The sequence below is a fragment of the Canis lupus genome, chromosome 7 (assembly GCF_011100685.1).
Source record: "Canis lupus familiaris isolate Mischka breed German Shepherd chromosome 7, alternate assembly UU_Cfam_GSD_1.0, whole genome shotgun sequence".
Lineage (NCBI taxonomy): Eukaryota > Metazoa > Chordata > Mammalia > Carnivora > Canidae > Canis > Canis lupus.
Genome location: NC_049228.1, coordinates 57315212 through 57340949, shown reverse-complemented (window position 1 = coordinate 57340949; position 25738 = coordinate 57315212). Strand labels below are relative to the sequence as shown.

The following is a 25738-nucleotide window of genomic DNA, read 5'->3' as shown; positions in this document are numbered from 1 at the left end:
CTCTTCAGGATGAGGTCAACAGGGTATGGAGCTGGCTCTGCCTCGTGTGTTACTGAAACAATATCCTAAAGATAGCAGGAAGAAGGATTGCCTACTATTTATATACACAATGAATTTTTTGATTGTTTGGAGGGCTATTCAGATTGTTTTGTTTAATCGCTAAAATGACACTGTCAATTGGTTAAATGATAAAATAGGTCTTCGCTTAAGTGTAACTTAAAGTTATGGAAGGTATACAGTGTCACTGATAATTCACCCCATTTTGTGGAATGAGAACCCAGCCACTCCTTTTAATCTCTAGCATTGTACTCATCAATAGTATGAAGCAGTTGCTTCTATTAAGGATCAAAAATCTATGTTTTAAAAAAATTAAGCTTCTAATAAGTAAAAAGTAACTTTATTTGAGGTAGGTTCCTTTTGGAAGAAACATAAAATTATCTACATTAAAAATTAAGAATAGCAAAATAGAGCTTTATTTTTTTTTAAAAAAAGCCCCAACATGGGGCTTGAAATCATGACCCCAAGATCAAGAGTTGCATGCTCCTCTGACTGAGCCAGCCAGCTGCCCAGGCTTTAATTTTTACTTGTAGAATTTGAAATCCTATAGTATAAAAAATGAGGAAGAATAGGTCAATAGAAAAGGGGAAGCAGGAAATAGAAAAGAAAAAGGGAGATAGGGAAACAGATTTTTAAAAATAGATTTTATTTATTTATTCATGAGAGAGACACACACAGAGAGAGGCAGAGACAAAGGCAGAGGGAGAAGCAGGCTCCATGCAGGGAGCCTGACGTGGGACTCGATCCCGGGTCTCCAGGATCATGCCCTGGGCTGAAGGCAGCGCTAAACCACTGAGCCACCGGGCTGCCCAGGGAAACAGATTTTTTTTTTTATAAATTTTTATTTGGGATCCCTGGGTGGTGCAGCGGTTTGGCGCCTGCCTTTGGCCCAGGGCGTGATCCTGGAGACCCGGGATCGAATCCCATGTTGGGCTCCCGGTGCATGGAGCCTGCTTCTCCCTCTGCCTGTGTCTCTGCCTCTCTCTCTCTCTCTCTGTGACTATCATAAATAAATAAAAATAAAAAAAATAAAAGCTCATTTCTTTAAAAAAAAAAAATTTTTATTTATTTATGATAGTCATAGAGAGAGAGAGAGAGAGAGAGAGAGAGAGGGGAGAGAGAGGCAGAGACACAGGCAGAGGGAGAAGCAGGCTCCATGCACCGGGAGCCCGACGTGGGATCCGATCCCGGGTCTCCAGGATCGCGCCCTGGGCCAAAGGCAGGCGCCAAACCGCTGCGCCACCCAGGGATCCCGGGAAACAGATTTTTAAAAGAAAATGGGACACACAGAAAATGACACAAGAAAAAAAAAAAAAAAACAGTTTACACAGATAAACACAATCTCAACCCAGACAAGGCAAAGAAAAAGCACACCAATGCAAATGGGCAGAGTATGGCTGCACACAACACAGGCAGACTTTAAAGTTATGTTGTCAGTTTACACCTACAGGCAAATAGGAAGCACACTGTATAGAATGAAAGCTGAGGTCTAGAAGTTTTTGATGCTATACTTCTTATGATATTTGCTTCTTTCCCATGCCTTATGGAAGTATTTAAAAAGGAAAAAAGAGAGCCAAACTACATGTCCAAAGTGTGTGTGGAGGGGGAACACTCAAGGATTTTAACATTCCACCATTATTTCTCTATTGAAACATGACCCCATTCTTGGCTTCTTATTTGCTCCCTTCCACAGCCTCACAGTAAACTCCCACACACCAGTGGGACCACAGAGGAGAACAGTAATACAAGCAGCTGCTCAAGCTGTGGTTTCCATTAGGAAAAAAAAAGTGCCTTGATTATAAGGGATTTAGTTTTTAACCTTTTGGCCAGAACTGAAGTGATTAAAACTCCATGTACAGAAACACGAATGGTTTCTTAAAAGAATGATGTGGAGCATACTCAGCATTATCAAAGCAGAGTGGGGAGGGCAGTCCGAATTTGGACACCCACCTTGGCTTAGTGCATGGACTTGGATATGGGAAGGCTAGCAAGGACACGAAATCAAAACATATCATATAGGTCCTAAATTTCATTGTTATAAAGGTCAGGGATACATTTTCACCAAATTCTTTAGCTACAAAAAGCAAAATAATCAAGCCATAAAGCAACATGGAAGCATCTTAAAGACACATTACATAAGGGAAAGAAGCCAATCTGTAAAGATTATGTGTTGTACGATTCCAACTACAGGACATCCTGAAAAAGGCAAAACTATGGAGACAGTAAAAAGACCAAACTATGGAGACAGTAAAAAGACCAACGGCTTCCAGGGGTCAGTGGAGAGGGAAGGATGGAAAGGTAGAGCAGAGAGGACTAGTAGGGCAGTGAAAATATCACTCTGTATGATATTATAGTTGTGGCAACACGTCGAACACATGGAATGTACAATACCAAGAGTAAACCTATAGACTTGGGCTAATTAGGATGTGTCAATGTACATTCATCATTTGTAACCACTTTGGTGGGGGCATGGTATGGGGTTAATCTCTGTACGTTCTTCCCAATTTTGCTGTGGACCTAAATCTCTCTAAAAAATTCAATATTAAAAAAAAAAAAAAAAAGACAAGGCAACTTCTGAATGGCTTGCTTTTGATTCCAGAAAAGAGCTAAGGTATGACAACTCACAAACCTAGGCATGTTCTGTTTTCAAGGCTCAGCACATGGGTTGTGACTTCTGATCTGACATGTAACTCACTGGCTGTCCTTTTGCCTCCATATCTTCCTTTGCACAGGAGTGACGTGTGAGAACTTCTAGAATTGAAATCCTGGCTTTCCTCCCTACTGTGCAACTTTGGTTAAATCATAATCTTTTACACCTCCATTTGTCGCCTGGTTCTACAAGGGCAATTAAACCAGTATCAGTTATTGGGATAAAACACATATAAAGGGCTTAACACAATAAGTGGCACATGATAAGGGCTCAATGAACATCAGATGTGACAAAGATTTACTTGTCATGAACAGAAAGGAGTGTAATCCTGCTATTACTTTGAATTCCTTTCTGTTTAGGAGAAGAGTGTTAGCTCCTGGAAAAACTCCTCCAGAGATGAGCCATTATAAAATATTCTAAGGGGTAGCTGGGTGGCTCAGTCAGTTAAGCAGTCGACTCTTGATCTCAAATCAGGTCTTGATCTTAGGATCATGAGTTTGAGACCCTCACTGAGCTCTGTGCTGGGCATGGAACCTGTTTAAGAAAAAAAAAAAAGAGTATTCTAAACTGGATACTGTTAAAGAAGTGGCACAACTGGCCATCAGAGAGAAAGAAACATAGAGGACTGGGATTTGAGGTGGTGTACTGCTACCTGGTAAGAGACTCCTAAGCGGAGAAAGACAGAGAGACAGAGATAATAAATGCTACCTTTTCTGTGGCCAGCTGCCTCTGGAACCCTCTGCTTAACAAAGAACAACTCCAATGGAAATGTCTGTGCTCAAGATATAATTACTCTTATATATTTGTGACCACCACCATGACTGTGGATGGAGTCCTATGCTTACCAGGAATCAGTCAAAACAAAGCAAAGAACAGAAACTCCAGCAAAATGAAAAGGCCCTATGAAACAGAGAAGCCCTTGTCCAATCTTTTTCTTTTACTTAAAAAATGAAGAAGCAATAGTCATGCTGGTGCTCTGAGACTGGGGGCTCCGCTTTTTGTTGAAGTGTTTAATGAATGAGCATGCTTTCCAACAGTAATACATACCTTTGTCTTATGTTTCCAGAACAAGTGAATGGTTTTTCCTCCACCCCCTCGTGTCAGTATCACTCTCTCTTCTGTTTTCACTAGACTTTGCTGACAAAATGCCACGGTCCTGCTCCGCTCCCTTCTTCTAATACTTCCTTTTCATCCAAATGCCTCCACTTTTAATCCCCACAGATCTAGCTTACTGAGCATTCTCTAGTGCCTTTCAGGTTTTGTCCAGATTCCATGCCATACAGGCTGTGGTGCAAGTATAGGACTGTGCTCAGTAAAATAGTTCATCCCACAAGGGCAGTTATGTAAACAGGCTGCTTCTGGCAGGAATGTCCTATGGGATAAACAAGGCTGGAGAGAAGAAATACTCCAAGAGCAGTTACTTTGTTAGGGCACTGAAACATATTTCAAATGAAGAAATCTTGTTTTTAATATAAGACCTGGCTGTTAATAAACCTAAATTACTGGGGAAAATTAAAACACACACACACACGCGCACACACACACACACACACACACACCCCAAAAAACCCAGTAAGGACTGAGCCAAGCAACCATGATTTTTGGAAATTGTATTACAGAGATTGACTTTCATTTTCTGGTTTTAGAATTTTATTTTTTCAAAAATAGAAAGTAAAAACATTTAAACTGCCAGGTAAATTAGAAGGCTACTTTAAGAATTTATAACACTTAAGAGCCTATATTTAAAAAAAAGAAGGAAAAAAATAAAAAATAAAAAGAAGAAATGCCTGGGTGGCCCAGTGGTTGCGCATCTGCCTTCAGCTCAGGGCATGATTCTGGGGTCCTGGGATTGAGTTCCACAATAGGCTCCCTGCAAGGAGCCTACTTCTCCTTCTGCCTATGTCTCTGCCTCTCTCTCTCTGTGTCTCTCATGAATGAATGAATGAATAAATAAATAAATAAATAAATAAATAAAATTTTTTTAAAAAAAGAACCTATATATATGCTGAATGGAAATGATGGTTGATAATCTACCAATTAAACAAGATGTGTAATCATCAGAAAATTAGTAGTTTGTATCCATGTTGATGTGTTGATACAGAGGCATATAACTGTCTTAATACTTGATCCACAGGAACAGTGATGAAAATGCCGTATTAGCTTTGCAAACAGGAGCACATGCAAACAATTTATCATATCAAAGTGACAAGAGCTCATAACACAGAAAACAGGTATCACTAAAACAAACAGGTCTTGTAATACTGAAACTGGACACCAGATAACACGCGTGGCAAGGAAAGAATGACTAGAAAGTTTATGGGTTTTGTTTACAAATTTACTATAAAACATACAGTGTGACAGATATTACATGTCTGAACTGGAGTGGTTGGTATGAAATGCACACCGTGCTAGTCAAATATTTTTGCGGAAGTATAAATGCATGTTCATTCAGCACAATATTACTTAGGCTTCATTTACATTAGTGGTAGGCAATGTAAGTAGTGGACAAGAGCCCAGCCCAGGAGCAAGCAGGTCTGGATTGGAATCTCAGCCTTGTCCCATAGGAGATCTGTGACTTTCGGGAAAGACGTATCTCTGGGCTTCAGTTTCCTCACCTATAAAACTGGGATGATAATACCTACCTCATGGGATTATTGCAAAGACCCTTTGAGACCAAGCATTTATAATACTTGCAAAGAGCAGCATGCACTTGATGAAAAGTAAGATGGTTAATGCCATTTCATAGTATCAAGATTCAATAACAGAACTAAAAATAAGAGCTGAATTAATTTTTCCTCTTTGTCTTAACTATTAGTCAAAATAATCTAATAATTCCAAGCATATTTATTTACTTACTACTCTGTTCAAGGCAGTGTTGTGTGCAAAGTGCTACAGACATTTCTGAGAGATTCCTGGGCAGAAAAATACTTAGAAATCTATGGCTTTTTTTCTTTTCGTTTACATGCAAGTATGAATTTTCTAATGCCTATCCAATTTTTAAGATGTGAATGATGTAGGGTGGCAGGTTTTATTTTGCATGCCCTGCAACTAATTCATAAATCCAAAATAATGGGACAGTTCATACACTCAGTAACTGAAAGATAGAGTGAAATGGGACCTTAATTTATGCTGGCTGCTATGGCTGACATTCTGTAGGTGAAACAGACAATGTCAACAAATAAAGGTTTTATTCTGTAATCATGCTGTATTTCCACCTCGAGTCCAGCTGAAACTTTCCGAGGCTGGGATAGAGTGTATTGACATTGTTTTCATGAATGTTATTCTTACTAGTCATAGAGTGGAAGCTTATTCCTCCAGCCCTTCTGAGTCATTTCAACTTATACAAACATTTGTGTGCAATGAATGAAGTTGGAGAGGGTTAGAGAAATGGAAAAAATCTTTATATTATATGACAAAGACTGGAAAAGACTATGTAGCCTTTGGTGTCAGGAAAACTGGATTGCTATACAGAGAAAAACTAAAAATGAATCCCTATCTGACACTATCTCTGGGTAAGGAAGGATATTAACAATTACATTAAAATTAAGGATTTCTGTTCAGTGAAGGATATTATGGGAAAAGTTGACAGGTGGTAGAACAGATGATGCCTGCAAAGCTTAAAACTGAAAAGAGAGGATATCTAAACTATTCAATGAAATCCTGCAGATCTCTCTCTCTCTCTCTCTCTCTCAATCTCTCTCTCTCTCTCTCTCTCTCACACACACACACACACACACACACACCAGTGTAAGCATGGACCAATATGAGCAGGCAATTTACTAAGGAGGTAGTCTAAAGACTAGGAAGCATATGAAGAGAGCTGTATAGTCAAGTAAATGCAAATCAAGAGCTATTACTTCACACCTATTAGACTGCAAATTGTAAGTTCCTGACGGGTGTCACGAATCTTGCTGGACTGTGGTGGGAGTGAGGTTGGGCAGCCACTCTGGCACCATTTAGTCAAATTAACTCTACTTATTTCCAAGACCCAGCAGCAGCTCCATTCCTGTGTCTGTATCCCAAAGAAATGCTCACCCAAGGCCATAAGGGGAATGTATAAGGATGCTCAGTGCAGCATGATTTTGGTTGTCCACCCTTAGAAAATCACACAAATATGCAGCAGTTAAGAATGGATTTTTTTAAAACACAGACCATCTCTAAAATACAGTGCTGTATGAGAAAAAAATATGAGATCTAAAACACAGTACAATTTATGTAAGTTTAAAATATTTGCACACAAACCCTTGGACTTTTCTAAGAACACACCCAAAGTGAAAAGGTACAATAAAACACATTTAAATGGTTGCATATAGGAAGGTGGGAGGGTAATGTACTACCAAGATGAAAGAGAATAAAATCAAATCTTCCCCCCCCACCACATTTATTTCTAAAGAGAAAATTCTTATCACTAATATTTTTAACATTTACTTAATATATCAGGAAGGGAAGAAAAACGAGTGAAGGAACATAAGAGGTAGGCAGGAAGAAGGGAAAGATTTGAATTTTCTTATAGGCCAAGCATTGAGTTTGACCAACAAATTAAAATATTCTTTCTTGAGACAACAGCTGCCTTCCGGCTCTGTCTTCAAAACTTCCATACAAGCCACCACACAGATACTCTCTGACATGACTATATCCTTACTTTTGCAGAGAATGGAAAATACCTCTCAACCCAACCAAAGTCACAAAAAGTCTGTTCTTTTATCATTTCTACAAGATTGATGTCATATAGGAAACTTTGGTCCTCCCCTCTCATTTCTATTCCATTCATTTTGTGAGTAGCAAAAATCTAATGATCTCAAGTACATTTCTTCCTCACATTTGGAGTTATAACCTTTCCTGTATTATACTGCTTTCCACATCAATAGGAGCTTCTCAACTGCCTTCAGAGGTTGTGAAGAATTTAACATTGCTTTACATATACCATGGATTCCTAATCAAAATGAGATGATTAGTCTTATGGAGGTAGGTGAAAATTGATTGGAACAGCTTTTAGGGATGCATCCAAATGCATTTAAACTGTCACATATAACAGTGTAAAAATACAATTGTGGGTAAAACCATGGATTTCTAATTTTATTATAGAAGCAACACATGAATATACAAAATAGAGCAACACATCATTAAATTCTCAAGGAGTCACATAAATGACTGCCCCCTTAAACAGGTGTGCATCAAAATCACCTGGAAGGCTCGTTAAAACACAGACTGCCAGGCCCCACCCCATTCTCTGATCCAGTAGACCTGCAGTGGGGAGGAAGACTCAGTTTCTAACAAGTTTCCAGGTGATGCTGCTATGGCTGGTGCCCACTCTGAGGACTCCATAACAACTCATGCTAGAACTGGAGTTAACTATGACAATAGATCACAATGGCATTGTTGAGACAGAAGAGAAACTGGGACATTAGGGATACCCTGAAAGTGGGCTGCACTTTGGACAACTAGAGAATATGGAGGTGGTGAGAGTACCAGAAAGCAGGTAGAGGCAGGGGAGGAGATGACAAGCAGGAGGGACAGCCTGATGGGCCTGGGGACAGACAGGAAGGCAGGTGGGTGAACTCAATCCACTGAAATGTTGTGAGCAGGACTGACACAAACTGTTGCCCTGGAGAGCCCTCCTACCCACTGGGTATGCACCTCGTCCTGCTACTACCTCAGGTATGAAGGTGAGAGACAGGACAGCTAAGAGCCCTTACCAGTGGCCCATAATGCTTTTGTAGCACTTACCACAATTCTAATTAAATAATTATATAAAGTGTATTTCTCCCAGTCATATATGAGAGATGGGGTGATATTTCTGGGATATTACCCTGCACAGCTCTGCACTGTAAATACATGATGAATGAATGAGGACCCATGAAGGGCCTAAGACCCAAGATGGCTCCTTCTATGGCTCTCCTTTAGAACTCAGTGCCAAAACCTATGCCAAGCCTTGTATCTCTTCACCCTACTTCAGGCAGAGCCAAAGGTATATGGTGCAGGGGAAGGCCCACCAGAACCAAGTCTTACCATTCCAAAAAAAAGAGAATAAAAGAGGAAGGGAAGGTACTTGAGTCCTCAGTCACAAAATCCCCATGGGAGCTGTCCCCTACTGTGTAACCTAGATTGATAATCCTTTCCTCCTGAAGTCTGAAGTCAGTCCTGTGATGTCTGGAGAGGAGATGGGGAAAGAGTGATGATGCCTGTTCCCATCTCTGGATAGAATATAGTTCTTCCTATTGGCCACCTGACAGGAAGCTGTGAGGATTAAATGGAATGAGCCTCATAGAGTTGAGTGCAGTGCTCAGCACTCAGTGTGTCACACATGGAAACTAGCAATTCTAAGTTCTTGATGCTGTTTCCTTATACGTGCACCCCGGAGGGCTGCTTGGGCCCTTCTCTGAGAATCCTGGAATCAAAGAGTATGAGTCACCAACCTGATGGTCTAGGACATGGACTGAAATGACAATGATGAAAACAGACACAACAGAAGTAGGATCCAGTTTAGGGGTAAACATTTTTTTTCTTTGAAGAATCTGAGGCTAGGATGACAATAAGAAAGTAGAAGAGCATTCAGCAGGCAGCTGAACTTTGCAATGGGAGTAAGTCATGAAGTCAAACCTCTAAGGCCAGCCCCTGCAGTGCTCAGTACCAGTGGAGGCTGTGAGAGTTGGGTTTTCTGCAGAGATGAGGAGAGAGAAGACAGGCACTGACTGAGTCTAATGGTCTTATGCAGTAGCCTCCATGATGGAAAAAGTATTTTCTCCATACTATCAAAGAAACTTGATCATCCACTTCCAGGCATTATTCTTTAGCAAGGACTCACAAGATGACTTGAAGAAAATGATTCTGGGTGATACAAATATTACCAAAAATATACTGTAACTTACATAAACAGTAATATAAATGATAATGTAATAACTTCCATATAAGTAATATAAAGAAATAGGAGATTTTAGAGGAGGTGAAGATAGTTTGTGGCATGAGAAATCTCAGGATTGTAGTTTTTGTTGTTGTTTTTATGAAAGAAGTTTGATCCTGATATTAAAAACAAGATATTAACAAGTGAAGACATTGGAGATGATTTCATTAGTAAAAATGGCTACAGTCAGTACAGAGGAATCATATAACTGAATATATTTTTTAATTTTAAATTTAATTTTAGAGAGTGTGTGACCAAAGGCACAGGGAGTAAATCTCAAGCTGACTCCCCACTAAGTGTAGATTCAGACATGGAGCTGAATCTCACTACCCTGAAATTATGACCTGAGCTGAAACCAAGAGTCAGCTGCTTAACCAACTGAGCCACCCAGGTGCCCCAACTGAATATTTTTTAAGACATTTCCTCCTGCTCAAGATGTGATGGTGATATAACACTTTTTTTCCCCTTAAACACATAAAATGTAGAAAATATGGAAAAAATAAAAATACAAATTTAAAAATGAGGTAAACATGTCCTTTCCTCAGAAATAAAACATAAATTTGAAGTGGTTATAAAGGCTATAGCTGTGAACCTCACAGGATCTGGTTCACAGAGGAAGGCAAAAGCAACCAAAATCCTTCATTTGTGACAAATGAAATGGAAATGTCCTACATAAGACAGAGCAGTTGGTGTAGAATTTTATTTGCTTAATATGAAGGCTAAATTATCTTTTTATTTAATCTTTTAATTTAGTTTTGATTTTAATTTTAGTTAAAATTATAGTTATAATTATAACTATAATTATAGTTAAAATTATATGTAGTTAACATATAGTGTTAGTGTTGAGTACATAATGTAGTGACTTCACAGTTCCATATATTACTCAGTATTCATCAAGACAAATGTACTCTTAAACTCCTTCACCTATTTCACTCATGCTCCACTGACTTCCCCTCGGGTAATGATCAGTTTGTCCTCTAGTTAAGAGTCTGGTTTACATATTGTCTTTCTCTCTTTCTTTCCTTTGTTTATTTGTTTCTTAAAATCTTCATATGAGTAAAAGCATATGGTATTTGTCTTTCTCTGATTGGCTTATTTTGCTTAGAATAATCTTTAGATCCATCGATGTCATTGCAAGTGACAAGATTTCACTATTTATGGTTGAGTATACACACACACACACACACACACACACACACCCCAAATCTTCTTCAATGATTCATCTATCAGTGGACACTTGGGCTGTTTCTATAGTTTGGCTATTGTAAATAATACTGCAATAAAAATAAGGGTACATATATCCCTTCAAATTAGTGTTATTGTACATTTCCTGAATCATAGGCTAGTTCTACTTTTAACTTTTTGAGGAACCTCCATAACTGTCTTCCACAGTGGCTGCACTAGTTTGCTTTCCCACCAGTAGTGCATGAGGGTGCCTTTTTCTTCACATCCTTTCCAACAGTTGTTTGAGTTTTCTATTTTAGCCATTCAGGCAGGTGTGAAGTGATATCTCATTGTGGTTTTGATTTGCATTTCCCTGGTGATAAGTGATGTTGAGCATCTTTTCATGTATCTGTTAGCCATCTGGATGTCTTCTTTAGAGAAATGTTTGTTCATGTCTTCTCATTTTTAAGTAGATTATTTTTGGGAGGGTGTTGAGTTGTATAAGTTATTTAGATATTTTGGTTACTCTTTATCAGATGGGCCATTTGCAAATATATTCTCTCATTTAGTAGGTTATCTTTTACTTTTGTTGCTTCCTTTGCTGTACAGAAGCTTTTCATTTTGATGTAGTACCAGTGGTTTATTTTTGCTTTTGTTTCCCTTACCTCAGTAGACATATGTAGAAGAATGTTGCTATGGCCAGTGTCAGAGACATTACTGCATTTGCTCTTATCAAGTATTTTTATGGCTTCAGGTCTCACATTTATGTTTTCGACCCATTTTGTATCAACAGACTAGAAATGAACCAAGGCCGACAGAGAAGGAATTGAGAAGATGGAGGGAAATAGACCACGAGGAAGAGTGGCAAGGAGAGTTTCGAGGACTAGGGTCTGCTGTTGCAGTCAAGAAGCAGAAATGGGAAAGGCCATGGGTCTGACAACTGTAAGTCACTGTGGCTTCAAGAGCCAGGTTTTAAGGGGCAAGTACCGACTGAGATGACCAAGGCCCACAGAATGGCTGTGATCCATTCTCTAAGTCAGAACTTCAAGATTCTTGTGTAACTTACATTACTTCTCAGGCTAGGTATACAAACACCAATAAAGTGGAAATCTAGCCTACCCTTTTTCATTCAAAGAGCCCCCAATACTCACGTCTATGTGATTTCCTGTGAAGAGGCAGCTGGATCATGGCATTAAAGCTCATCCTCTGCATCATTAACTGCTCCAAATACTCTTCCTGGCTGATAAGGACACTTAACCTGGTGTTGATTTTTTTTTTTTTTTTAATTTTAGAAATTACCTCTAGGTGCTCATCATTGGTGTAAATAATGTGGGGGCAGGTACGTGGGGAGCAGCGGTGACTAGTTTGGAAAAAAGACTCAGCTCTCTACGCAGGCTAGTGTGTGATGTGCAGAGAGAAGAGTGAAGTCTATTTCCATTCCACATGAGCATGAAGCCATAAGCACATAGGCCAGCCCCTGCAGTGCTCAGGAGCATGATTCAGGACAGGCTTCATCTAGGATGCTCAGGGCCATATTGTGCACTGAGCAGTTAAGAATGAGGTGAAATTACAGATAGAAAGAAGCAGGTGTCTTTCCAGAGGAAGAGAGAGCAAAAACCTACATAAACTGTAATCAAGCCAAATACTTCAATTCCCAATCTAATTTAGCCACTTTCCCAACAGAAAAATCTATAAGAGAAGAGAGAGCTTTATAGAAGGCTTAGTCAATCAGACCCCAAGGGGTGCAAATTTCCGAGGCAGTTCTGATGAGTGATGAGAAAGCCCAGTGGTATATTTAGACTCCACTGGGAATAGCTTTGAGACAGATGACACCCTGAGATGTCAAAATTGTTATTTTTGTGGAAATAAAATCTGCTGCCAGGTTTTTATTTGCCAAAACTTCTCACCTTAAAGGGCAAATAAATAGAAAATTGCAGATACACTAAAACAGTCCCATTTTGGCGGAAGAATGAAAAAGTGAAAGCAAGGATGGCTTTGATATTTTTCCAATTAACATATGCAGAGGGAAGCTCTGACTTCATGAGGCAGAAGACAGTATCCCTCTAAGTGAGGTTCCACTTGAGAAGATGGAGACAAAGGAGGTAGGAAAATAGCGAATATGGTAAAAATGGAGTTGTTTCAAAGGGCACAGGCTGTTTGGACATTGTGTAACCTATTACCGGTATTTTGGCTGGTGTTTTGGTCTCTCATCAATGTTAATTTTGACAAAAACTCAGGATATCCCAGTCACGCCTTCTTCCCTTAGAACATCTCTCTTGGGCTACCCAGGGGATTATCATGTCCATTACTCTCACTTCTCTGTTCTTTCTCAGTGAAAACCCTGTGATATTTCTCTCCTCTTGGTACAAGTGGGAAACAGGTTTGGGTAGGAAATGTGTGGGAACCAACAGGAGAATGACAGAAATGCTGGAAACACTTGCATCAGGAAGGGGTGGCCAACAGCACCCTATCTTTGCCACTAATTCCCACTCTGACAGGGGAGCTTTTAGGGACACCTTCTTCGCCCACTCCTTCCTCCCTCCTCAAATATAGCCACCTCCCCCCACTGCCAATTTTCAAATTGGCACAATGATTAATGACCCAGGCAAGAACTTAATTTCCTGTCCAGTAGTACAAGGCTGATTTCCAATAAAAGAACTCACTCAAGACAACTATTTCCTCTCCACAGCTTCTAATCTTTTATTCAATTGTGGGCATTCTTCCCTCTCAGTGTGAAAGCAGAATCAATTTTTGAACTTCCATTTGCTGAATATTCCAAAGAATCACAGAATGCTAAAGCTGGAAGGGACCTTAAAGGCGATGTAATTCGACCTCCTCTTTTCTCGCAATTCAAGCAGGACTTAAGATGAAGGCTTTAACTCACATCTTCTGTGTGCACATGGTCAAGCTGCAAGCAGAGAGGGAATTACTATCATTAAAGCACACAGCTTGGGTCCTCATTGGTCTCATTATGGAGTTACCTTTAATGAAACAGTCTATTTTAAATTGGGAACTAATCACCATGGGAGAATATTTCTGCAATTACGGGCTCAGGCAAAACACAAACAAAACAAGTGTCAGTGAAACCCTTCAGATACAGCAACACAATTACCATGTTCAATTACCTCAGGACTCCTTAAATACCCATTGCAGATGTAATGAGTTGTCCTGATTTGAACTACATGTATCCATCTCTTGTCTTTATTTCTCAGAAATGCTTGATAGATAACTCCATCGCTTTCTGTGAAATTAATTCTGAAAAACAGAGGTTCCTAAACTAGATGCTAATGACTGCATAATATAGTACCTTCTTTAGATGCATGATTTCCCATAGACAATTCTAGTTACAATTCAGGAAATGCTCTCTGGTTTGCTGCCTAAATTATCTGAAATTCACAAGTGAGGGGGTATGCAAATGGCAAGGAATGGGCTGGGCTGATGGTGGCGTGAGGAATGGCAGAGGGACCACGGTAGTGACAGAGCGTGTTATAAGCAGTACGCATTAATGCTGGAGAGCCAGTAATGGACAGGAAGCTAAGAGATCTACTTATTAGCTGTGTATACTTCTCTAAGTATAGTATTCTTTTTGAGGCCCAGTTTCCTTATCTGTAAGCAAACTATAATTGAAGCCTGCTGGAATATTATAAAGATCATATTAAATAGTCTGACTGAAAGCACTAATCACAGCACCTAGCAAATACTGATACTCTAAAAATACGTGTTGAATTTAAATATCTTAACCTCCTCATGTTATATTTTCTTCTTGGCTGAAACATCCTGATTGCCATAAAAAATGCATGCACAGAGATTTATTGCATTTCATTACTACAGTTAGCATATAGTAACCACAGGATTCCAACAGGTCAAATCTGCATTGGCTCTGATCTATTTCCCACTCAAATGCTCTGATGAACTAAAAATCAAATATGGGTCATACATGGTCACAGAACTTAATGACATCAATCTGAACCATGTAATGAGGCAAAGCCTGAAGACTAGAAAAAGCATGGGTTTCAACCAGATGAGCTCCACTTACCAGCAGTAAGATCGTGGATAGGTTATTTAGCTTCCCTGAAACTTGCCTTCCTCATCTATAAAGTGAGAACCCTACCAGTGATTTCATAAGTAGTTATGAGGATTAAATCATACTACAGCAGATGTATGCAACACAGCCAGCTGGAATCAGTTCCTGGACTCAACACAGGTGACTAAAATTGGCAAATGCTAAAAGTATACAGTCCAGGGGGTCTTCATGTGAATGCCATTCCTCTGTTTCCACTTATTTTATAAAACTGTGATGACACCAGCTGTTCTCCCTACTGCACAAATTTGTCATGACAACCCAATGAGACAATCTAGATTCAAAGCAAAAATTATTATATTTTGGTATTGCCTTTGGGCAATCAATCCCTGGAAACCATTTTTAATGGCCTGTTTTTTAAGCTCCAAAAACTTCAAAAAGGTGTCAAAATTGGGACTGACAAAGCCCTAAGCAAGGATCAAGTGGAGTATTGGCTACCAACTTAAACTTCATCCATACAAACCAAAGCAGATGATGTGCACAAGGCAAGTTTCTGAACATTTATATAATATGAATGCAACTATGACCAATTAATCCACGTTTTGTACTACAACTCAGTACTTGGTACACAAGCTTGAAAGTGGGAACTCAGGAAAATTTTGTAATCTTGTGTGCTGCTACTCAGCTTATCCACTTACGGGTGAGATGGTTGCCTGAGGCTCATTGCTTCCCATCTACATTAGTCATAGGAAAGAAGGAAGACTTCGCTTTCATAACCTTTGAGATCCAGATGATCTAAGGCAGAAAGCTACAGTTTCAAAACTAAAGTCTCAACCACATTTAATATGATAATGAGTGAGGATATGACCCTTTAAAATGGCCAAGAGCTAGAGAGCCAGAAGATATTTCCAAGGGTTATAGAATGTCTTAGCAGGATGTTATTTTCTATTGAAAAATCAATCTGTGCTCCAAGCTTTCCCAGCCTAAAATTAGTGGGTGGCTCAATCATCACCCAGAGAACTCAGCCAGTCTGCCACTCTTAAGTTGGACAGCACTTCTACCCTAGCTGGCTCTCTCAAAGGCAGTATTTTGAACTTCCTTGGTTGAATGCAAAACACATTAGCTAACTAACCAAACAAACTGGAAGGAGGTAGAACACAAGACCCATATCTGGCAGACTCGAGGACTGTGAAACATGCTCCAATGCTATGGGGCAGTGGGAAGGGGGACCCAGAGAGTGAAATAGATGGTTTCTTATAGTTTCAATCCTTGTGCGTCCACTAATATAGTCACCAAAAATGCAGAATTAGAAAGGAATGAACTGCATACCTAAATTCTTCTAACTTGAAATACCCACAACCTCAATGGGACCAAATAAGGCCTATCATGTGGCAAAAAATTTTCCCCTCCTATCCTGAATTCTGGTAGGAGTTCTGTAATTATCCATTCTCATATTCATTCATGTTCTCTGTGCTCGCCTTTTCTTCTCCCTTAGAAATAAGGGGTGTTTTTTGGGGGGTAGGGGGGACAGGGGGGAGGAAAGACTCAATTTAAAGTGAAAGGACCTAGGTTCAATTCAGCCATTAAATGGCCACCAATTTGCATGGAATCTAATGTTACCAGTCTCAGTTTTCTTATCTGTAAAACAGAAAAACACATGAACTGCTGATTTCAGGGTGTGAGTGTGTGTGTGTTCTGCTTTTGAAAGGCAATGCAAACTGCAAAAGAGAACACGGAAACTATGATGCTGAAATACCACTAAAGCAACAGCAAAGCTCCTGAACTAGGAAAAGTAACAAGGGCGTCTGGTTCTTTAAGGCAAAATTTTGGATGTTTTGGGTTATTTCACATTTAAGCTCTAGATGATCATGCTAAAGTTTGAACCTCCCACAGAGGCTGTCTTTTATAGACCTGTAGTACTCCAGAGCTTTCCTGCAGCAGGCTAATGGCACAGGCAAGGACAGCTTAATAGGTGTGCTGATTAACTTTGTGTCAATTTGGTTCAAACATGGTACCCAGTTATTTGGTCAAAGACTATTCTAGGTATTTCTGTATAAGTATTTTTTAACACGTACATCAGCAGACTGGAAGTAAAGCAGATTGCTCCCCAAAATGCGGCAGGCCTCATCTAATCAGTTGAAGGCCTTAAGAAAATGACTGAGATTCCTTGAGGAGGAGATTCTCCTAACAGACCTGGTTTCAAAATGCCACTCTTCTCTGTATCTTCAGTCCACTGGCCGACGTTGAAGGACTTGCCAGCCCCCACAAATGTATGAGCCAGTTCTTTGAAATCAATCTATCTCCTCTCCCTTTCTACACACACACACACACACACACCCTACTACTATTTTTCTGGAGAAGGCTAATATATCAAGTTTCACCCTTCTTAGTTTTCTTTAACACTAAACCACAAAAATTTATTTCATACTGTCCTTTGCTTCTACTCCAGTTGTTGATGTGAATGCTAGCCCTGTGGCCCATGATGACCGGCTGACGCATATCTACTATAATTCCTGTTCATCTATTACATGAAAGCATCGTCCGGGGACTGCATGGAGATCTCTGGGTGTAGATACGGACTCACTCTATAGAATGCCTTCCCAGCAGGCCTTTAAGAAAAGCTTCTGAAATGAAAAAGTGCTTGAGGAGCTAGCTTTGGGGACAAATAAAACTTAAGAAGTATCTACAGCCCATTAGTATTTTCTATGCCAACACATTTTAGGCCAAACAGGCAGAAGAACTGGAGACCCTGGAGACAGAAGTTTCTTCACAGAAGATGCTGGGCTTGGGCTGAGCCTGAGGGGAGGGCTGCTGCCTAACCTCCCCCTCGCCCCCCATACCTTCAGCCTCCATCTTTTACAGACCTGTATCTCCTAAATCCTCTCCAGCCCAATCTGCCTGAGCCTCTACTGGAAAACTCCTTGAGGATGCCTCGCAGAAAAGTGAAGATCTACACATCTCGTTTCCTAGTACTTCTCTATATCTGACCTTTCCCCTCTGCTTCTGCACATCCCAAACGAAAGTCAAAATCCATAAAGTGACACAAAACCAGGAATGCAGATTGTCACCTCATCATCCCCATATGGCCCAACATCTATTCCATCACATAGCGGTATTGGTCGTTCCACAGGAATAGTTCTCGAAGCTTCTCCCTCTGGTCCATCCTGCTGCCTAAGTTCTGGCTCTCAATAATTTTCCTCTCTGCTGACTCTGAACTCCACCCACCCATCCATCCATCACACTGGTGTTGACTGAGCACTCTAACATGCAGGCTAATGCTGTGGTCACGGCCCTGGCGAAAATCCTTCACCAGCTCCTCAAAGATAGCTGCACACAATTCAAAATCCTTGGTGGAAATCACACTATCCTTCAAAATATGAGAGGTCCCTCCTCCAGCATAACTTCTGCCAAGTCTTTGTAGAGCCCAGAGTCTCTCCACACCTCCCTGCACGTAGTTCTGTGGGATACTCTTTTCCTTCTTGGTTTGGCAAAATGTTGTATTGGGCACTGGGGGTAGAATGGTGAGTCACACACACTGTGTTGGCCCTTCAGAGGTTGCAGTCAAGTGAGAGGGGTGGACAGGGTGTCGGTTATTAAACAAACAATGACCCAAGCACATATGTCATCACCATTGGGATAAATGCTGTAAGGAAAACGTGCTCTGAGGTCAGGGGCAGCTGGCCTTATTTCAGGGGCCCCAAAAAAGGGCACAGAAGTAGTAGAAGAAGAAAAGCAGTACAAGATGAAGTTACGGAACACCTGGGCCTTGCAGGCAGCAATGAGAATTTCCCCTAAATATTCTTGGACCTCTTTGTTTCCCTTTTCTCTAACACTTTCTTATACATTTTTAAATGTTAGGGCACCTGGGTGGCTCAGTCAGTTGAACATCTGAGTCTTGGCTTTGGCTCAGGTCATGATCTCAGGGTTGTGAGACTGAGCCCTGCACTGGGCTCCATATTCAGCATGGAGTCTACTTGAGGTTCTCACTCTCCCTTCCCCTCTGGCTCTCCCCACTCTCAAATTAAATCTAGAAACAGATTGTTTCCCTCTCCCTCTGCCCCTTCCTGACTACTCACACTCCCCTTTCTCTCTCTCTCTCTCTCTCAAAAAAAAAAAAAAAAAAAAAAAAAAAAATTAAGTGCACTGTAAAGGCAATGCATATTTATTTGAACAACTCAATAATAGGAAAATAAGTAATAGCAGCAAATACATAATACTTACTAGCTTTTGGGCACTTTCCAAGTGCCTTCCTGCTCTTATTATCATCAGCAACAAGGTACAAAGAGGTTAAGTTTAAGTAACCTGCCCAAGGTCATACAGTTAGCAAGTGAGTGCTAAGCAAGGACTCAAGCTATACAGACCTAGGGTCTGGCTCTTGGCCACAACGTTAAGGCCACCACTTGGCCCGTCTGTAACCCTACTCCCTGAAAGGACTGATGTAAAGTGTTTTTCGTTTTTAGCATATGCTTGTGTACATTTTTTGGTGCTCAAATACATAAGACCAAATAGATTAAACAGAATCAACATACATTTTTTTTCCTTACAAAAAGGAAATTTTGATAATTTGTCAAGACCAAAGCCACTTGAGTTTGTTTTTTATATCATGGCTGGAAGACTCTCAGATTTGCGTTTTAAAGATTCTCACACTTGACTCCCAAACAGAGAATGGGTGGGGTGGGGTGGGGCAGGGAGAGGTGGAGGTGATGTCTTGGCAGCTTAATGCAGTCCTCTGGGCATACTGTTGCATATTACAGGATTCCCTTTATCCATTCATCCTTTGTCCATTCATCAGTGGACACTGAGGTTGTTTCCACATCTTGCTTGTTGTGAAGAGCACCGAGTGCTAGTATCTCTCCTCACTTCAATTCTTTTGAATTGTTGGAGCAAGTGGTAATGCTATTTTTAATGTTTTGAGGAATCTCCACACTGTTTTCCATCGTGGCTGCACCACTCTGTATTCCTACCAACAGTGTACAAGGGTTCCAATTTCTCCTTGCACCTCAAAAATACATACTGCACTTTTAAGAGGTCATGGGGCTCTGTGTCTGCAACTTGTTCTCAAATGGTTTCAGAAATGATCAGTTAGAGAATCTGTTAATCCATAATAACACTTGTTTGTCTACTCAAATCCTTTGCTCAATTTTTTAACAACTGGTAATCAACTTATTAAAAAGGTTGATGTAAGTATCTGCAGTGGTGACTTCAACCTCAACTCCCAGCTTGAAACTGATGGAAGTAATCTGCTTACCAGTCTCCGAAGGACTGTGCAAATCAATGAGTCTGCTTGTGGATCCTCACCTGAAAAAGATCCCAAGTCTTAGAACCTTCAACAAGAAGTTTTTCTTGTAGTTGTTCTCAGAGTCTCAGTAGGCATCTGAACTGGCCCTTTCACTTTCAGATTCTTGTCCTTTGCACCTCTGATCAAGTCAGCAAATACCTTTTCCAAGTGAGATTAACTCAAATTCGGTGCCACCTCTGGTTCCATAGGTGTCTTCCTGATGTCCTTAAAAGTCATGGCTGCAGTGCAGCTTCCTGCTCAACTTATTCTCCAGTGAGAGTGAAGAGCGGTGAGCCAGGAGCAGGAGCAGGAGTGGGGCACCCAAGCCACTATAGTGGCTTCCTCAAAGAGCTTTAATTGATTTAAAAAAATTTTTTTCTATTGAATTGTAGGGGTTCCTTATATACTTTGGAAAGGAACCTTTTATTTGAGAAATGGTTTGCAAATATTTTCTCCTATTCTGTAGATTGCCATTTCATTTTGTTGGCTTCCTCTGCCATGCAGAAGCTTATAATTTGATAGAGTCCCACTTACATATTTCTGCACCTCTAGTCTATGCTTTTGGTGTCATGTCCATGAAATCACGGCTAAGATCAACGTCCAGAAGCAATGCCTCTATGTTTCTTTCAAGAGTTTTACAGTTCCAGGTCTTATGTTTAAATTAAGTCTTCAATCCATTTTGAATGTTTTGTGTATGGTGTAATATAAGGCTATAATTTCATTCTTTTGCTGGTATATCTAGCTTTCCCAGCACTATTTGTTGAAGAGACCATTCTTTCCCCATTGTGATTCTTGGCACCCCTGCATGGCTTTATTTCTGGGCTCTCTATTCTGTTCCACTGGTCTATATGTCTGCCCTTATGCCAATACCAAACTATTTTAATTATTGTGGTTATTTAATAAACTTTGAAATCAGGAAGTGTGATACACCTCCAGCTTTGTTCTTCCTTCTCAAGACTGATTTGGCTATTCACTGTCCTTTGTGGTTCCATATGAATTTTAAATTTTTTCACAAGAGTACTTTTAAACCATGCTTAGTTAAAAGAAAACAAAACCTGCACTTCATATAATCAATCTCATAGGTTCCAGATTATTATATATTTTAGTATAACGTATTACCATTTGCCTAACATGCATTTACATTATCTTCATAGGAAACAGTAGTTGCCAACTTTAGCACTGTCTAGATCCATTTCAACTTAGAAAGACATCCGGTGTTATTAGCAAGCCACCTACCCCCTAGTAGCCTGCTGAGGGCAGCAGTCCAGGATAATCACAGGTACCTCCCACTCCCAGCTCTTCCACTCAAAGCCTGCATACAGAGAGCTGCTGCCTAGTTCCCTCCCATCCCAAGCACTGGGCCAGGGGGGTTCTCCAAATCCTTCCTGGGCACACAGGCAGTCTTTGGATCATCTCCTGCTCTGTTTCTGGCAAGGTCAGGTCTCTAGGGGCCGGTGTGCATCCTGTTCTGGTCTTCTCACATCCTACCCTGGAGGAAGTCTTGGAAATGCCTTCTGGTAACTGGTATTAATATCACCTCTGTATTATATTCACACGACTGTGCTGCCTCCCCCGTCCCACCTCCAGACCCCATCTGTCAGGCTTTGTTTCTTTTGGATTTGATCTCTTTTTGGATCCAGATATCTAACTAGACTTAGACTGGAAAGGCTACATTCTTGTTAAAACCTGGGCTTGGGGATGCCTGGGTGGCTCAGCGGTTGAGCACCTACCCCTGGCTCAGGTGTGATCCTTGGTCTCGGGATTGAGTCCCACATCAGGCTCCCTGCCTGGAGCCTGCTTCTCCCTCTGCCTTTCTCTCTCTGGGTCTTTCATGAATAAATTAAAAAATCTTAAAAAAAAAAAAAACCTGGGCTTGCACTGCTGGCTTCTTTCCAGAAATTATCAATAATTATGTCTAATCATGCTAAATGGCAAAGAAAAAAAAATAGTAACCACTTACCATGCTGAATAAACAGCAATTTACTATATCTAGAAATGCCTAATTACTTGAATAATTTTTGGGAAATTAAATTGAGTAAAAAATTAAGCTTGAAGATTTCCAATACAAAATCATTTTGAAAATAAAACACTACCAGGGGTGCCTAGGTGCTTGAGTTGGTTAAGCATCCAACTCTTGCTTTCAGCTCAGATCATGATCTTTTGTGTTGTGAGCTCAAGCCCCACATTGGGCTCCGCACTCAGAGAAAAGTCTGCTTGAAGATTCTTTCCCTCTGTCCCTACCCCACTTGTGTGTGTGCTCTTTCTCAAATAAATAAATCTTTAAAAATAAAACACTACCAAATGATAAAATACATGCATATACTTAAGCATAAACTTGTAGTAATACAGTGACAGGTGAGAGAGCTAGTAAATAATCTATAACGAAATAAGTCTATAAGCAAACCAACAAGTAAAATGTATAAGCAAATCAAATATATACACAGAGTACAACTAACTCTTCATTATCCAGGGACAAATAAATTACAGAGTCATGGCATTTGTGAAAAGGTTAAAATGACAAGTCAGTAAAATGTCTATGTACTAGAAGACCACTGTTGGGAATCCAGTATTAATGCCAAAGCATGGAGAGTCTTTTCCACCAGCCATATTTTATCTAATTAAATTGTTAAAATCTGAACCCACATTAAAATCTGGCAAGTTTTTAAACTGATAATTAGAAATATCATTTAATGACAAATCAGTAAAACAAAAAAATCATGATATAAAAAAGATAAAGGATAAATAATTTCATTTTAATCTATGCCTAGTTCTAAGAGACTGAAAAACAGGGAAACCTTTAAGAAGTATCTCATTACAACCTGGATAAGGTAATGCTTATTTGATTAAACCGGCAATGAGTAGAGGAAATAGTTTATGGTTAAATTTGATCGAAAAAACCAAAGGCTTATTTAGTTCTCAAGATGAAAAGTAGCTGATGAATTTCTGGCTGGGATTTACTCGCCAAGCTGATGAAAATGACACTGGGGGCAATGTGACCTGGGTCTCAGATTCAGGTGATCATGGCACTGCTGACTTAGGTAGTCAGAAGAAGGGTCCATCCAGCCAAAAGCAGATCATGTGGTCTAGCGGTTCACCTTCTTAAGAGTCTAAACATTGAATGTACTTCCCACTAAGATTATATTAGGTCAACATTATACTGCACTCGAGGCTGGTTTTATTTTAATTCTGACTTGGGTTAAAGTCTGGGAGTCCCCACATGAATTGTCATGTTTATCAAAGATTGACAGTATCAACATCAACATATTGCTTAATTATAAACATAACTGAAAAAGAAGCAAAGTCAAGCAAGTATACAATTTTGAATGTAACATGAGATATAAACATTTGGGGGTCCTTTCACACAAAATAGAATGACTGGCCTTAACTGGCTTAGATCTATCAAGACAAATTCGCAATACCATTCTTTTATGAGAATTGCTTTAAGTATTCTGCAACACTTCATCAATATAAAGCAAATTCTCTTATAAAGTGATGGATATTATTAGAGGTAACTTGCTATATAAAGAATGTGTCCAAGCCCTGGTTGACAGTTCTTTTGTTTCAGACCACAGATAGCAATAAAATTCCAATAAAATAAAAGGATTTGGGGGTCTCCTTTGGTGGCAGGAAAACACATGGTTTATTATTTTGCTTTTTTTGTTGTTGTTGCATTAATGTTCTGGGAATCAGAAAAATGATCAACTTACTACTCCTGATTATGTTTCAGACACTGAAAAGTGAAGGGACATGGCATCACATTTGATTTTGGAGAACTTCATAGCATCTGATTCAAGAACTTTTAAGAAGGTTCCCAAAACACAAACTTAACATCAGAAGAATATTTATAAAGCAGAGTTGAGCTGCAGGGTGGAAAAAGCCTCATGGAAGGCAGCAGATCTGAAAACTTCCCACAACAGGGGAAGGAGGTTGTTACCAGTGTTAAAGAGAAGGGAGGAGACAACACAGTGTGGGCAGCGTCTCGGTTCAATTGGATCTCAGTCTCCGTTTTGTTTAAGCTACACTGCTGTTTGGAAACCAGGTTTGGAGAAGTCTGAATATAAACTCACCTTGATAGAGCCAGGTCTGAAGCCTTTAATTATGCATACATACGGAAACATGCATACATTGTGTCCCCAGCTGCTAGCAATGTACATACAATAATAAAAAAAGAAGTGATTTTTAGAGGATTAGGATAAAAAGAACAGGATAGTTGAGAGAATGTTAAGATTAACGTTTAGTAACAAGAACATTGTAACAAACACACATGGTTGCAACTCTGGTCTCCCAAAAGCACTGCTCTGCAACTGAGGGAAGCCTCCTCTCCTTGCTGAACAAGGAGGATCTCCATCCCCCACCTGGCAGCTTGTGAACAAGAACAAAAAGGAGCTCAAACTGGAAGAAAGGAAACGAGAACTATTAAATAGTACCAAATTCAGAAAAACAATCTTTTCGAAAGTGAACTGAGGGAACTATATCAACTGGATAATAGAGAATGAGTTTGTGTCAACTGGGGAAGACTTCTTGAGGAAGAAAAGATTCTTTCTTCTTTTAGGAAGTGGCATGAGATGCACAAAATAAACAACCTGAACTTAAAATCACAGACAAACCAAATCGAGTCAATTAAAAAAAATTTCATTTACCTTATGGAACATGTAAAATTGGGGAAAAGAAGTATAACAGGTTTATTTTTATTTATTTATTTTAAGATTTTATTTATTGATTCATGAGAGACAGACATGACAGAGAGTCAGAGACATAGGCAGAGGGAGAAGCAGGCTCCCTGCAGGGAGCCTGATACAGGACTTGATCCCAGGACACCAGGATCATGACCTGAGCCAAAGCGAGATGCTCAACCACTGAGATGCCCGTATAATAGGTTTATAAGACAGTTTTTGTCTACAGACAACAGTAGTATCAAGCAAACAACAAACTGTGCACCTTAGTAGGGACTTATTTCACCCAACCTTTCATGCCATTAACTATCTCATTTGCTTAAAGACCTCTATGGTATTACATTATATAAATATACCTTAAGCACTCACTAATTTTGAGCTGTCACTGTCTTGAGTTAATGTCAGGGAAGGTAAGATCTGGAAGTCTGACATGGCTGAGCTTCAGGTCCCTTTCCAGCTCTGCAAATTCACTCTTGAAATTCCAAAGACCATGATTCTAAGACAGGAAGGAATGAAATGTTGGTCATGGCCTCCTTGCTAATTTGAAAACTACTTTTGGAATCTGCAATTATTTCTTAAAATAGAGATTTAAAAATCTCTGAATTCAAAGTAGATTTTAATTTATCTAGTTTAAACCTGTTTTAAAACTTTTATAAAAAGCCACAAGGGGAATGCTGTACAAATTATCAAAAGGATATATTATGTCGCTCAATAAGAACAAAGGGCAGAGAGCCAGGCTTGTAACTATGATTAACACTTGTCCTAGTTTTGGCTAGTAAATATGTCTCAAGAAGTTCCATTATTTTGAATGAATCAAAATTTGGTGATTGAAAGAAAACTATGTATACCTCACATTACGGTAACAGAAATAGAGTAGTTAATATCCAACATCAGCCTAGAAAGTCAACCAAAACTCAATTTAAACATTAATATTAAAGGACATCTCCTTTTCCTACCTTTTAAACATGTAATTTAGCAACTCAAATGAGAGGAT

At 39.7% G+C, this 25738-nt stretch overlaps 1 protein-coding gene across 5 annotated transcripts in view; it reads right to left on the bottom strand.

Annotated features, from left to right (window-relative positions):
* Positions 1–25738, bottom strand: part of GAREM1 (GRB2 associated regulator of MAPK1 subtype 1) — a 201541-nt gene that overhangs the window by 56381 nt on the left and 119422 nt on the right. Inside the window, exon 2 of one of the 5 annotated variants that reach the window (XM_038543585.1) lies at positions 25101–25240. The exons of 3 other annotated variants lie outside the window; for them this stretch is intronic. The gene's annotated coding sequence lies outside the window, so the exon portion shown is untranslated. The remainder of the gene's footprint in view (positions 1–25100; positions 25241–25738) is intronic. One more of the 5 variants, XM_038543584.1, reaches the window with a different exon arrangement.